Source organism: Parus major, chromosome 4A, assembly GCF_001522545.3.
Source record: "Parus major isolate Abel chromosome 4A, Parus_major1.1, whole genome shotgun sequence".
Lineage (NCBI taxonomy): Eukaryota > Metazoa > Chordata > Aves > Passeriformes > Paridae > Parus > Parus major.
Window position 1 is genome coordinate 6,776,636 of NC_031772.1, and position 12,015 is coordinate 6,788,650.

The window sequence follows — 12,015 nt, forward strand, 5'->3', positions numbered from 1 at the left end:
TTTGACTTACAATACCTTTTTTTAATGAAATGACAGGTCAGTTCTGGGAAGGTTTATTGCATGGACACGATTTCCATTATCTTTTCAAGCAAAAGTGAGTCCACCCTGCTCAATAAAATTGAATCTGAAATCTCAGCTTTGCTACCTTTGCTCTCCTACCAGCAGGGCACAAGATGACAGTGGCTGGGGACCAGGAGGGTGACAAGCAGGCATTGAGTGCTTGGCTCAGCCCTCCACACATCTGCATCTCCGTGTGATCCTTGTGGAACCCTGGTGCCAGAGCGTGCCCATGGCTCGCCAGGGAGCTGCTCTGATTTAGGAGCAATCAAATCAATACCAATCAAAATCCTCAGCAAACTTTGCACATTGCTGGTGGTGAGGCTTTTCCTGCTGCATTTAATGCCACTGGGACTTCAGGGCTAAGCAGCACCACAAAAAGGGAAATGCTAAACACAGGCTTGTGTGATCCTTGTCTCATCAGCAAAGATATGGGGAATTTTCCACCTAAATCCCCCAATGCTTCCACTGGCTGGTGAATAAACTTAAAAGAACACAATTCACGCAGGCTGCTGCTGAGGGGACAGTATTATAGTATTATTCCTGGCTCTCATCTGCCTCTCTGCTCCGTTTTGTGAGGCCTCACCTGCAGATGCAGCCCTGGGGTCCCAGCACGGGAAGGACACGGAGCTGTTGGAGCAAGGCCAGGTGAGACAGGGAAGATGGGCTTAAAGGGATGGAGCATCTCTCCTTTGGAGACAGGCTGAGAGAGCTGGGATTGCTCAGCCTGAGGAAGAGAAGGCTCTGGGAAGGCCTTATTGCAGAATTGTATTTCAGTTCTTCAAGGGGGCTCACAAGATAGGAACAAACTTTTTATTGGGGCTGCTGCAACAGGACAAGGGCAAAGGTTTTAAACTGAAACAGGTTAGATTTAGACTAGATACAAGGAAGGAGATTTTTACACTGGAAAAACCCATCAAACACTGGCATGGATTGCCCAGAGAGGTGGTAGATGCCCCATCCCCGGAAGTGTTCAAGGCCAGGCTGGACAGGGCTCTGAGCAACCTGGCCTAGTTGGTGTCCCTGTGGACTAAATGGCCTTTAAAGCTCCCTTCCAACCAAAGTATTCTGTGATACAGAAGGAAGGAAATTGCTTCCTGGGGACAAGGAGGTCAGTCCCTTAAAGCTTTTGTTACATCCTAGTGCAATGGGTGTGGACTGCATGCTATATTCATGTGATAAGGATTTAGATTACAGATGAAAGTGCATTCTACAGCATCATTCCCCTCTGCATGGACACAAACAGGCACCTGACTGTGCTCCCCCAGCTGCTTCCTACCATATATCTGGATTTTCCATTCACGGTACAGTTCGATGGAAAAGCTGCTTCCTAAATAAAGGCCAGCCAAGATGGGCAGGAGAGTGTTTATTTTCAAGTGTTTGAGTACCCTAAACATTGCCTCCTTTTGAACAGCTGCCATTGTTTACATCCAAGCAGAGAATTATACCAGCACACAGGGAGACAAGCCATTGCTCACAGCAGGGAATAGCTTCTGCTAGAAACAGCTCAAGGGCCCAATCCTGAAAACATTCCCCAGCCAAAATTCCTGAAGAGCAGTGCACATCAGAAACCAGCTGCAAAATCCCAGCCCTGAACTCGTTCTTCAGAGCCACAATCCAAAATCTGAGTGACTGGCTTTCTGCTGCACTGACATCTGGAGGGGTTTTTTGCACTTGTGCCAGCTCTGAAACACCTACCCACATTCTTCTCTCAGGTATTAGTCAAGAAGGAATTTTTATATGCTGAGCTCCTTAAGGAAAAATTAAGAACTGGTTTGAATTCAAGAATGCTGTTTTTGAGAAAAAAGAAGAAAAGGGTGTTGTCACTGAAGTATGTGGGTGCTTTTATCATTACAAAAGAAAGTTGACGTTTCAAAGCCATATTTGGCTGCTTGATCAGCTATTTGCTTTGTACATCATGGCTTAAGAATTTAATCAGTTTCCTTTCGGAAGTTTTTTTTGTTGTTGATTTTCAAAAAACACTCTTCCTCTGAAAACAGGGTAAAAGGCTATTTGGTAGGTGGATTGTTTTTATAATTTTCCCCATTTCATGTGCTAGATTTCAGTGGTTTAAAATATAGTCATATCCCTTTCTCAACCACAGACAGGCTCCTACTTACACAACACAAACTGGACCAGAGTCCCACCCATGCATTAACTTAGCTTTTGACCATTTACTAAAGAAAAGATTAATGACAGAAACACCCATCTTGCAAACACTTGGGCAAATACAACTTCATTCATGCAAGTGACTTCCCAAATCTATGTTGATACAGGGGTGCAGCACTTGTACAAAGCTAAAGGTGTTTGCATTCACATGGGGGCAGCTGCAGGAACTCTGCAACTGCCTGATATTCCATAATACAGAAAGAAAGAGGAAAACGTGATAATTATTAGGTAAAAGCTTGCATTTCCGTATTCCCCAATTCTGTTACTGCCAGTCTGCTCCCAGGATTGTTCCTCCATCACCTGAGATCCCACAAAACAGCCTCTGCTTCAGTTATTTCCTCCCCAGCTCTCATTAAAAGCCTCAAAGAGGCACATCTGATCACCTGCCCAAGAAAGCACAGAGCTGACAGCTCTTACACAACTCAGTACCACTGCAAATGCTCCCTAAGCAACAGTTCAACTTGGAAGCAAAGAGAAAAGTTGTGTTTATACCCCAGAGCCCGCCCGTACTTTCAAAGTAACCACCTTCCAGGAGGGAATATGCTTGTCAGAAAAAGAGGATGCAGGAGAAATCAGAAGCAAGAATGTAGATAAATCCCATTTCCAAAACAACCCATAAAACAAGCAGTTTCTGAGGCTAACTCAGTGAACCACGGAGAAATTGCTTGCTGAAGAATGTTTCAGAAGCACATTACACACCCACAGGCTTCCCACTCCCCATCCCTGCTCTCACAAACCCTTCTCCGGCAGAGCAACCACTAGGCAGAGAAAAGACCAGCCCCAGCCCTGAAATCCAAAGATCTGCGAAGCGTGGGATGCTGAAGCGCTGCCTGCCCGGCGATTCGATGCTGGAGAGGGATAGAGGGAGGCATTTGCTTACGGGCAGCCGGAGAGCCGGGGATGCTGCGAGGCGGCCGCTGCCGGGAGGAGGGGAGGGATGGAGCGCTGCGGGACGGACACGGGAGCGCTCTGCTCCGGGGCTGGGCTGGGCTGTCCAGCCACAGAAACGCGGCTTCCACGCTTATAGCAGGGAGGTGCATGGCAAAAGAAGGGAAAAAAAAAAAAAAGTTAGTCCAGCCCAGAGCACCGCTCCTGCCCGCAGAGCAGCTGGAGGTGGGAACTCCTCCCGGGGTCACGGCACCATCCGTGGGGGTAAAACCCCAAGCAGCGGTGGCGCTTTGCCAGCAGAGCTGTTCCGAACCTCCCCGCAGCAGCACAGAGCTGCCATGGGAGCCCTGGGACGCAGCAGGCTGGGAACAACCCCGCTGCCCCAAAAAGTGCCAGCAGCTGCACGCCAGGCAAGGAAAATGAGGCACAAAATCTTTGCAGGAAGATGCCTCGCCGGGTTCCTACCCTGTCCAAACAACCCTCTCTCGATGCTAAAGCCTTTCCTGGAAGCTCAGTTACACATCACCTTCAGGTTCATAGACAGAGTTTGCAGGACACAAAAAGAACAGCAGGGATGTGTTTTAAGTGAGAAGTCTGCAGGGAGGGAGAGGACCCAACTGAAGAGAGCACAGAAAAAATTATGCCAAGAGAGGAGCATTTCTTCAAAGCAGACATGAAAAAAAAAGTACTGTCAGGTAGTAATTCATTCCTATTTTAAATAAATCTGCCTGCTTGTGCTGCACCACACCAGAAAAATCTCACAACATTCACATCTGTTTTCTTTTCTCCTTTTCTCCATCCCTTACTCTTTTCATATTCTTCTGAGTTTATCCCACTTTCTTCCATTCTTCTGCTATTGGACACATGGCCCAGCAAGTAACTAAGTTTTTTAACAAGAGGTGTTTGTGTTGGAGCTTTTGCTCTACAAACAGGCTTTTGTGGTGCCTTGGAGAGCCACCACAGAGCTCCTGATAATGGCAGGAGAGGCTGGTAGGTGTGCTGGACACAACACCAGTATCCCTGGAAAGCAGATCATTATGCTTGGGCCAAGGAATTTCTCTTTGCTACTAAAACAAAAACATTGTGTAAGTGCAAACACACTCTCTTTACAAAAACATTCATATTTCTCTGTGTCTCTATTCATTCAACAGGTAAGTCCCACAGATTCCTCCAACACTGCATCATCCATATTAACAACATCCCAAGCAGGGACAAGAACATCAAGGCTCAGACCGACACCACTTGCCAAGAACAACGTCAGGCATGCATAAAACACAGATGTGAAACACCAACATCGTTTATCACTATGGACTGAAGTTTACACTTGATTTTCAAAGGAATCCAAACACCCCATTTCCAGCTCATTTTTCCAACAGCTCTCCCAGCAAACATAAAAGTTACTGTTAGTGAGAGCTTTTCTGTAATAGCTGTAACCAACCATCAAACCTACAAGAATATTAGCAGAATCCCCTGCCCCTAAGATGTGATGTTTGGTAGGTGTTTGCAGCTCCAGGATCCCTGAGATCCATGAGAAGTTGCAGAGATGAGACCCATCAAGGATGGAACATTCAGACAGAGCATTCCCACTGAGATACATCAAGCCAAGAACTCCAGGAGAAGCCAGAGCTGTGGAGTGTGAGGATACAAAGATAAGCCAGGTGTTGCACAACTGTAGGAGAACATCACCAGGGAAAACTACCCTGCAGGCAGCTCCTGTCAAAGAGAAACAAAATTAGGAGTTCTCCTGCCCTGGCCATAAACAGAAATAGGAGGAGAGAGGAGTGGGAAGGGCACTGCTCCAGACGCATCTGTACCAATGGAGTCCCTACACCAGAGACCAGCCATTGCCTCTGCCCCCACAGGAGTTTTTGGGGACTAATCCTACACCTCTGCAGTTGCATCTTTGAAGATTCTAAGCAGATGATGCATCCTGGAGAAGCACAAGAGCTCTGATAAGTGCCTGACAACCCGCACCTGCAGCCCACCCACAGCATAACAAGCACCCCATATCTGCAGGGAATGTCATCAGGCTGCTATCAAGGTCCTCTGCCTTATTTAAAGTATTAGATGCCTTCCACACACAACACAAACTAGAGATTTCATGGCCAAATCCTAAACACCAGCTACAATCTAAAGCAACTCCTAGGCCTCATGTCCATCAGCTCAATAGAGCAGCAGCTAAATAATAAATTCACCTCTTTAATGTGGCTGTCATTGGTTACAGCAGAGCAGGCTGTTATTTGAGTAATTCATTTTTCTCATTGGATTGCAGCTCAAGGCCTCATCCTGCAGTTGCTGCATCCTTTAGATCCCTGTTGGATTCACTACCCAGTCCCATGAGCACAATGCCACATCTAGAAAAAAAAAGCAGAATAGTCTGCAAAGGCACGTGGCACAGAGCAAGTGCTTTACTCCATTTTCAGTTTGGCTACTCCTGCCAGAAAGTGAGTGTGTGCAGGATCAGACCTTAAATCAGAGCTTAAAATGACCAGTATACCTGACAGAAAAGAATTTAAGCACCCCAAAGCTTGCACTTATCACAGCAGCAGCTTTATTCTGTTTGGAAAAGAGCACTGGATGGTTTAGAGAGCAAGGTCAGCACATAACCAGAGTCCAGGAATGGGCACTGAGGAACTGCCACATTACAGATATGGTAGAGCACTATAAAAATCTCTGCCAAAGCATCAGATTAAACAAGAATAAAGTGCAAGAATGACACAGCTCATTGCAAAGGACTGAGTCAACCCTGAGTCAATCCCCTGCTACCACCAGTGCTTGTTAAGGAAGATAATCAGTTACCCTGCAAATTGATTTTTGGCAAACACAGTAAATAAATCTAAAAAAGAAGGACTCCAATGATCCAATACATCCTTGACTAGTTATCCAAACAAAATGAATTATAAGCAGAAGCACTTAAAACCGAGTTGGTTGAATTACTCACTCAAATCTATCTGCTAGGAAACTTTATTTGGAGATGGCAGAGCTTGCAGAGGGTGTGGGGAGGCTGCTCTACAGCCAAGTGCTCCAAAAAACCCCAAGGGCAGGACACCCCCAAAGCCAAGGGCTCACCCCAGAGTAGGGATCATCTGCACCAGTGGGGAAAAAAATGTGTTTTGATTCATCCTTTGGGTCTCTGTGCTGATTCCATTAAATCCCTCTGCAGCCACAGAGGGAGAATCCCTTCCACACCATGGGGCCTGCTTTTGGCAGTGGAAGGAAGCCAGCACATCCTGGGGTGAATCCATGCAGAACACCCTTCACGTGCCCCATGGGTGGCTTTGGCTGTCCTGTGTCCCACATGCCAAGCTGGGCTGGGTGTGACACATCCTATCCATGGTGTCCCCGTGGTGTCACACCCCAGTCCAGGCTGACAGTGGTGAGATATCTCACCCTGCATGAGACAGAGCTGCCCCACTCACCTGCCCTAGGTGGGACACATGGCCACACAGAGCCACAGCAGCTCTTCACACCAGCAGGGAAAACCTCCACACACAAACCCTCCAGAACCCTCCTCTCCCAGTGAAGCACTCAGCCCTTCCCTGAGCTCCAGGTGAAAATAATCACCAACCCCCCTCATTATAGTAATTACCAGTCCTTATCCCCTCTCTCCCCTTTGTGCAAAAGAGCTGGGAAGGGCTCTTTTCCCTTCCCAGAAGTCCAAAAGAGCTGAGAAGGGTTCTTTTCCCCTCCCAACAGTCCAAAAGAGCTTGGAAGGACTCTTTCCCCCTTCCAAGTTGTAGTCTGAGGGCTGCAGCTATTTTGGGCTTAAGGTACCATCACAAAGCCTCTTGACTCCCTATCCACACTGACTCCCCAGGGTCACTGCCCTGTTAATTCCCTAATTGACAGGCTCCATCCTCCTTTCACCACACAGCCACCTGCTTTCGCCAGCCTCTGAGATCAGGAAGCCTTCCCAGCAGAGGCAGCCCCAGAGGCTGGCTGCTCCTGTGACATCCATGTCCCTGACTGTGCAGGAGCCATTTGTGCCCTGTTTTGGATGGGTTCCTTTCCCACTGGAATATAAAGCATCCGTGGCTCACACAGCCTCCCTGCTGAAAGGAGAACTATCATGTTGGAAAGCTGATCCCTTGAGGCCCCAGTGATGGCTCCCTCAATCTGTCCTCTGACTTTTCCAAAGTCTGTTTTCAGCCCCAGGTGCACACCTTGCCCTGCTGTGAATCATTTCAAGAGATCTGTGAGAGAGTAAAGAGAAGAGAAGAAATAGGGAAAGAAATCCATCAGTCTCCACACCCTCAACCATCCCACCATTCTGCTGCCCTGGGGGATAACTGGTGGCCAGATGGAGCCTCAGGCCTGCAGGCAGCTGGAACTCACCTGACAGCAGCTAATTACCTCACAGCCATCAGCACTAAGGCTCCAGGCAGGCAAAGTAATGGAAAAGCTGAAACACTTCAGTCATTCCTCTCTGGGAGTAAGTAAGGGAGGGGTTAGGGAAGGTTTGGAACGGTGTGGTTAAAACATCAATGATGCAAAGCCTTTTCCATGGAGTTTGAATACACAACACACTGCTTTCCAAATTGATCTAAAGGAGAGCATCACAACCTGTCAGCCACAAACCATGGGCTGTGACCCTCACTGGGAGCAGCCAGATTGCCCAAAAACAGACATCTCTGTGTTTCTGCTGCAATCCTTCTATCAGTGTGGCTTGGAAATCATACACACCCAAGGGGGTGAGGGTGAAATTGCTGAGGGGCATCAGTGGATTCCTCTTCATCACTGGTTGAACAAACCAGAAAAGGACCAAGTTGTTCTGGCCTCAAGCTGCACCACGGGAGGTTTAGATTGGATATTAGGAAATATTTCTCCACTCAAAGGGTGGTCAAACATTGGAACAGGTTGCCCAGGAAAGTGGTGGAACTGCGGTCCCTGGGAGAGCTCAAAAACCATGTAGATGTGGTGCTTAGAGACATGGTTTAGAGCTGGGATTGGCAGTGTCAGGTTAATGGTGGGACTCAATATCAGCTTTTTCCAGCCTTTATGATTCTATGATTCTTTTAATCTAGCGGGCAAAACAGCAAGCCACAAAAAAAAAGGGGATTATGACTGTATTAGGTGACATGCACAAGACTACTCAGCTTTCCCCAATTTAGTGTCAAAGTATTTCTGTGGCATAGCCCTAAGATACCATCAGCAAACCTGGATCAAGGGATCAAAGGAGATTTCCAAAAGCTGGACAATCACCTGCTGAGAGCCTGCTAGTGAATAAGCCCATGAGTAATTACAGTGGCTGTGTTATTTGTGACATCACTGCTACTCAGATTTTCCTGAGTGACACCAGAATCTGCACATGGAGAAGGGCTCTAGCTAAAGATTGTTCCCACCTTTAAAAAGCAGCTGCAGGAATGGCTCAGCTATCAGATTAAGAGGAGCAGCCGTGTCAGCTCTCTTGGTGTCCTTTGGCAGAGTCCAAAATGCTTCTTCCAGAACAAGTTGCTCCTTCTGTGCATGGAAAATTACAAAGGTGACTCCCATTTATAAAAGATGATGCACCAGAGCCCCACAGGAGTGGACCCATCTGTTGACTGTAGCAAGGCTACATTTGGAAAAGGCAAGAGAAACTAAGGTTTCCAACTGCCTTTCCAGCAACAATGTAAGTTTTCAAGGAATGTTGGCAGCAGTCACAGCTATTTATCTACAGCCTGCAAGGGGCTATTCAAACATGCCACGTTTTCTGCCAAGGGTAGGGCTCGAGGTTTTCTGCTCTAGGGTCATTTGAACTTCAGCATTTCCATCCACATTCATGTGCTGGGTCCTGGTGTTTTTTCCTGCTGGCCCACGAGCAGGGATGTGGGAGCAGCAGGCAGCTTGTGGCCACGGGCATCGCCCCAGCTGGGCCCACACCCCTGGGACAGGGCACAGCTCTGCCCCTGCATCCTCGACCTCCTGGGCTGTGCAAACCCTGCCTAACCCTGAGCAGAGCCCACAGGCTGAAGTGTGGGGAGCAGCCTGGCCACAAAAAGAGTTTTGCTCCTGCACAACTACTGCTTGCTCTAGAACTTTTCAGCCACCCTCTGCTGAAGTCAAGTAAATTTCCATTGACTTCAAGAACTGCTGGGGCACAGTTTGCTTAAATGTTTCCAGACTTTGGCCCTTCCAGCAAACACCTTGGCCAGACATTAAACAATAACAGGAATCCATCAAATATTTGAGTATTTACATAAGCCAAAGAGATAAAATTTGAAAAGAGGTTTGGTTCTTGGTCCTTGTCAGTTATCAATTCCTGGGTGGATACCTATTGAGAGAGATTTAACAAAGGTTTCTAATAGTAATGAGGTAAAGAAATAGCAATATAATATAAGGTCTTCTTTTAAACAGAGCAAAGGCATTTGTGATGATACATATTATAGAGACATACATGTGTCTATCTTACTGTACATAATTATCCTAATGTTGGAGTTTTTCCTTGGTGGAGACTCACAAGGAGTTTCATGTTCCAGATCTGAAAAGATGGCTTTCAGGCACCAGACCAAAATTAAGCTTCTTTACTAATTTTAGCTTTAGATTTTAGTCTAGGAAAAAATTTGTTCGAGGCACCCACAGACTAACACAAGTAAAACACATGCTTTAATAGCAGAGGAAATTTTCAAAGCATGACAAATTCAATTTTCCTTCAGTCTGCAGCTAAAATCAAATCAATTAGAAAGCTGAGGACCACGAAGAAACACATACAACTGGATTAGACCATTCCATGAACATGAGGAACAGCAGGCATAGGCTCACAGTGTTTGCTGTAGCTCAGGGCACTGAAGTTCAATTCCCCATCATGGTACAAACTGGTTCCTTGCCTTGGGCTGAGTCACAACATCAGTCCCTCAGGCAACACCTGCCTGGCTCCAGGGCTGCTGGAAATGCTGTGGACACGCTCCAGAAAGGAGCAGGGGTGCTCAGTGCCTGCAGTCCCTCGTTTGTTCACCTGTCAGCATGACCACGATGGAGGGATTTGCCCAACGTGCCTCAGGTTCCTGTGTGTACACAAAGACATAACAGCATTTTTTGCTCCCCTCCTAGAGAGGCAAAGATACGTGAAGGTTTAAAATGCAGGCTTTGCAACAACAGACAAGTGGTAAGAGAGCAAGCTTTCACACTCAAAAGTAATGGAGAAAATTCTGGTTCCAGAGCAGAGCTCTTTTGCAGGCCACATGGACTGCGATAGACTCCCACAAACCTCCTCTGCTGCCACAGCATCTTGCAGTCCATGGGATGGGATGCAGAGTCACACCCCAGCCCCATCCAGCCCCTGTCACCAGCATGTCCTTGTCTCTCTGGATGCAAAGCCTCAAGCTGGGGAGTCTTAATAAATGCTCTTCTGGCTCCTACATATAGATTTTGTGCGACTCACAATTAATGCCAGTGAAAATCATATTTAGTGTCATAGATAATGGCATCTGAATCTGTGCAGAGGGTTAAATTTGGTGTACTCCAAGGTACCAACCTAAACAAGCCTTATGTGCCTGGGGTTACTCCAGGACCAAAGTGCAGAAAGCAGCCACTTGCCCAAGGCTCTGGATGAGCTCTGTCCCAGGGCTGGAACTGATCACCAGCCCAGCTCACCACACCCAAGTGCCTCTGCATAAATCAAAGCCTTTTTCTTTCACATAAAGACACTGGGAAACATACTGATTGCTCAGGCCTGCACTGATGGTGATGTGGAAAAGCCAGGTCACACCTTTCCACCTTTCCTGTTTTCTTCTTCTGTCCAACAGCACTGGCTAGGTAAGTATTTTGAATTTCTATATCAGATCAATTTTCCTTTGCTAAAAAAAAAAAGATTGTATTAATATCACAAGACTATCAATGGAAACCTTAGCCACAAATGAGGTTGGGGTTTTTGTTCTCTATGCCAAACAAATCAAGGGAACGGTATCCTATTAAACTATATACTTCTTCTTAGCTTCATACTTAGGCAAAAAGTAAATTTGTGCAATATTTCCAGAGGCTTTGTTTCACAAACAAAAAAAGAAATAGTCATGGGAAAATTACAAACCATTTGGCACTAAGGAAATTATGAATGCAATTTCCTGAGCTCAGTGTGCTGAAGGAGCTGCAGTAAATAGCTGTCAGGCAGCTTTCTTGAACAAAAGATTTTAGACTTGATACCCAGCTGTGAAGGAGATTTGTCTGTGCTGGACTTTTGTTCTCCTTCCAGTCAGATGGGATTTTCAACTGGCTTAGTTTAGCTGGCACAAAGGGAGCATGGGTTTGTTGCCTTTGGTTTAAACTAAATTTTCTGGGAATCGTCTCTTAAGTAAAAATGACAGAACTCACCTCTTTGCTGAGTTCTGCTGAGGAAAAGTGATTTAACAATGGTTTGAAGTCAAACTGAGAGACCCAAGAGAAAGATCTCAGACATATGCATGGCTACAGAGAAGCTGTCTTCCTGCCACTTCCAAACTGAAATAAATCTCCTCAGTTAAAGCATATTGGGATTTATTTTTTTTTCCCCTCAGCAGCTCAAGTGAGAGTTGGGAACAGAAGAAGGAACTGAACCAACAGCAAGAAAAAATATTTGGCATTAGACATTCTGTATCTGAGGAAGAACATGAAAATTGTGCCCAGACTGCTTAGATTTTGATGTAACAGCCCCTCAGGAGAGCAGCTCCCTACCACGAGAGGTGACAGAGGCATGTCCCAAGACAAAAAGGGTGCTGCACATTCCCTTTCCACCTCCCTCAGGCAAACCTCAGCTGCCATTTGGGGGTCTGATCAGTGTCTCGTGTCCCCCTTCCCGAAGCTGCTGGTGGGTGCAGAGGGTGCTGCTGTGATGTGGCAGCACAGCCAGAACCAGCTCTGGCTGCAGGAAAGGTCACTCAGAGCCCTGCTGCCTCCAAGTGCCACAGCATTGCCCCTGGCTCCCTGCAGAGAGGATCCTGCCCCTGCCAG

The 12,015-nt window shown here is 46.8% G+C and overlaps 1 protein-coding gene across 2 annotated transcripts in view; it reads right to left on the reverse strand.

Moving 5' to 3' along the window:
• The window catches only part of FHL1 (four and a half LIM domains 1), a 29,485-nt gene extending 26,246 nt beyond the window's left edge, over positions 1-3,239 (reverse strand). The window contains exon 1 of one of the 2 annotated variants that reach the window (XM_015626475.3): positions 3,107-3,239. The gene's annotated coding sequence lies outside the window, so the exon portion shown is untranslated. The remainder of the gene's footprint in view (positions 1-3,106) is intronic. The other variant, XM_015626476.3, reaches the window with a different exon arrangement.
• Positions 3,240-12,015: the final 8,776 nt, after the last annotated feature.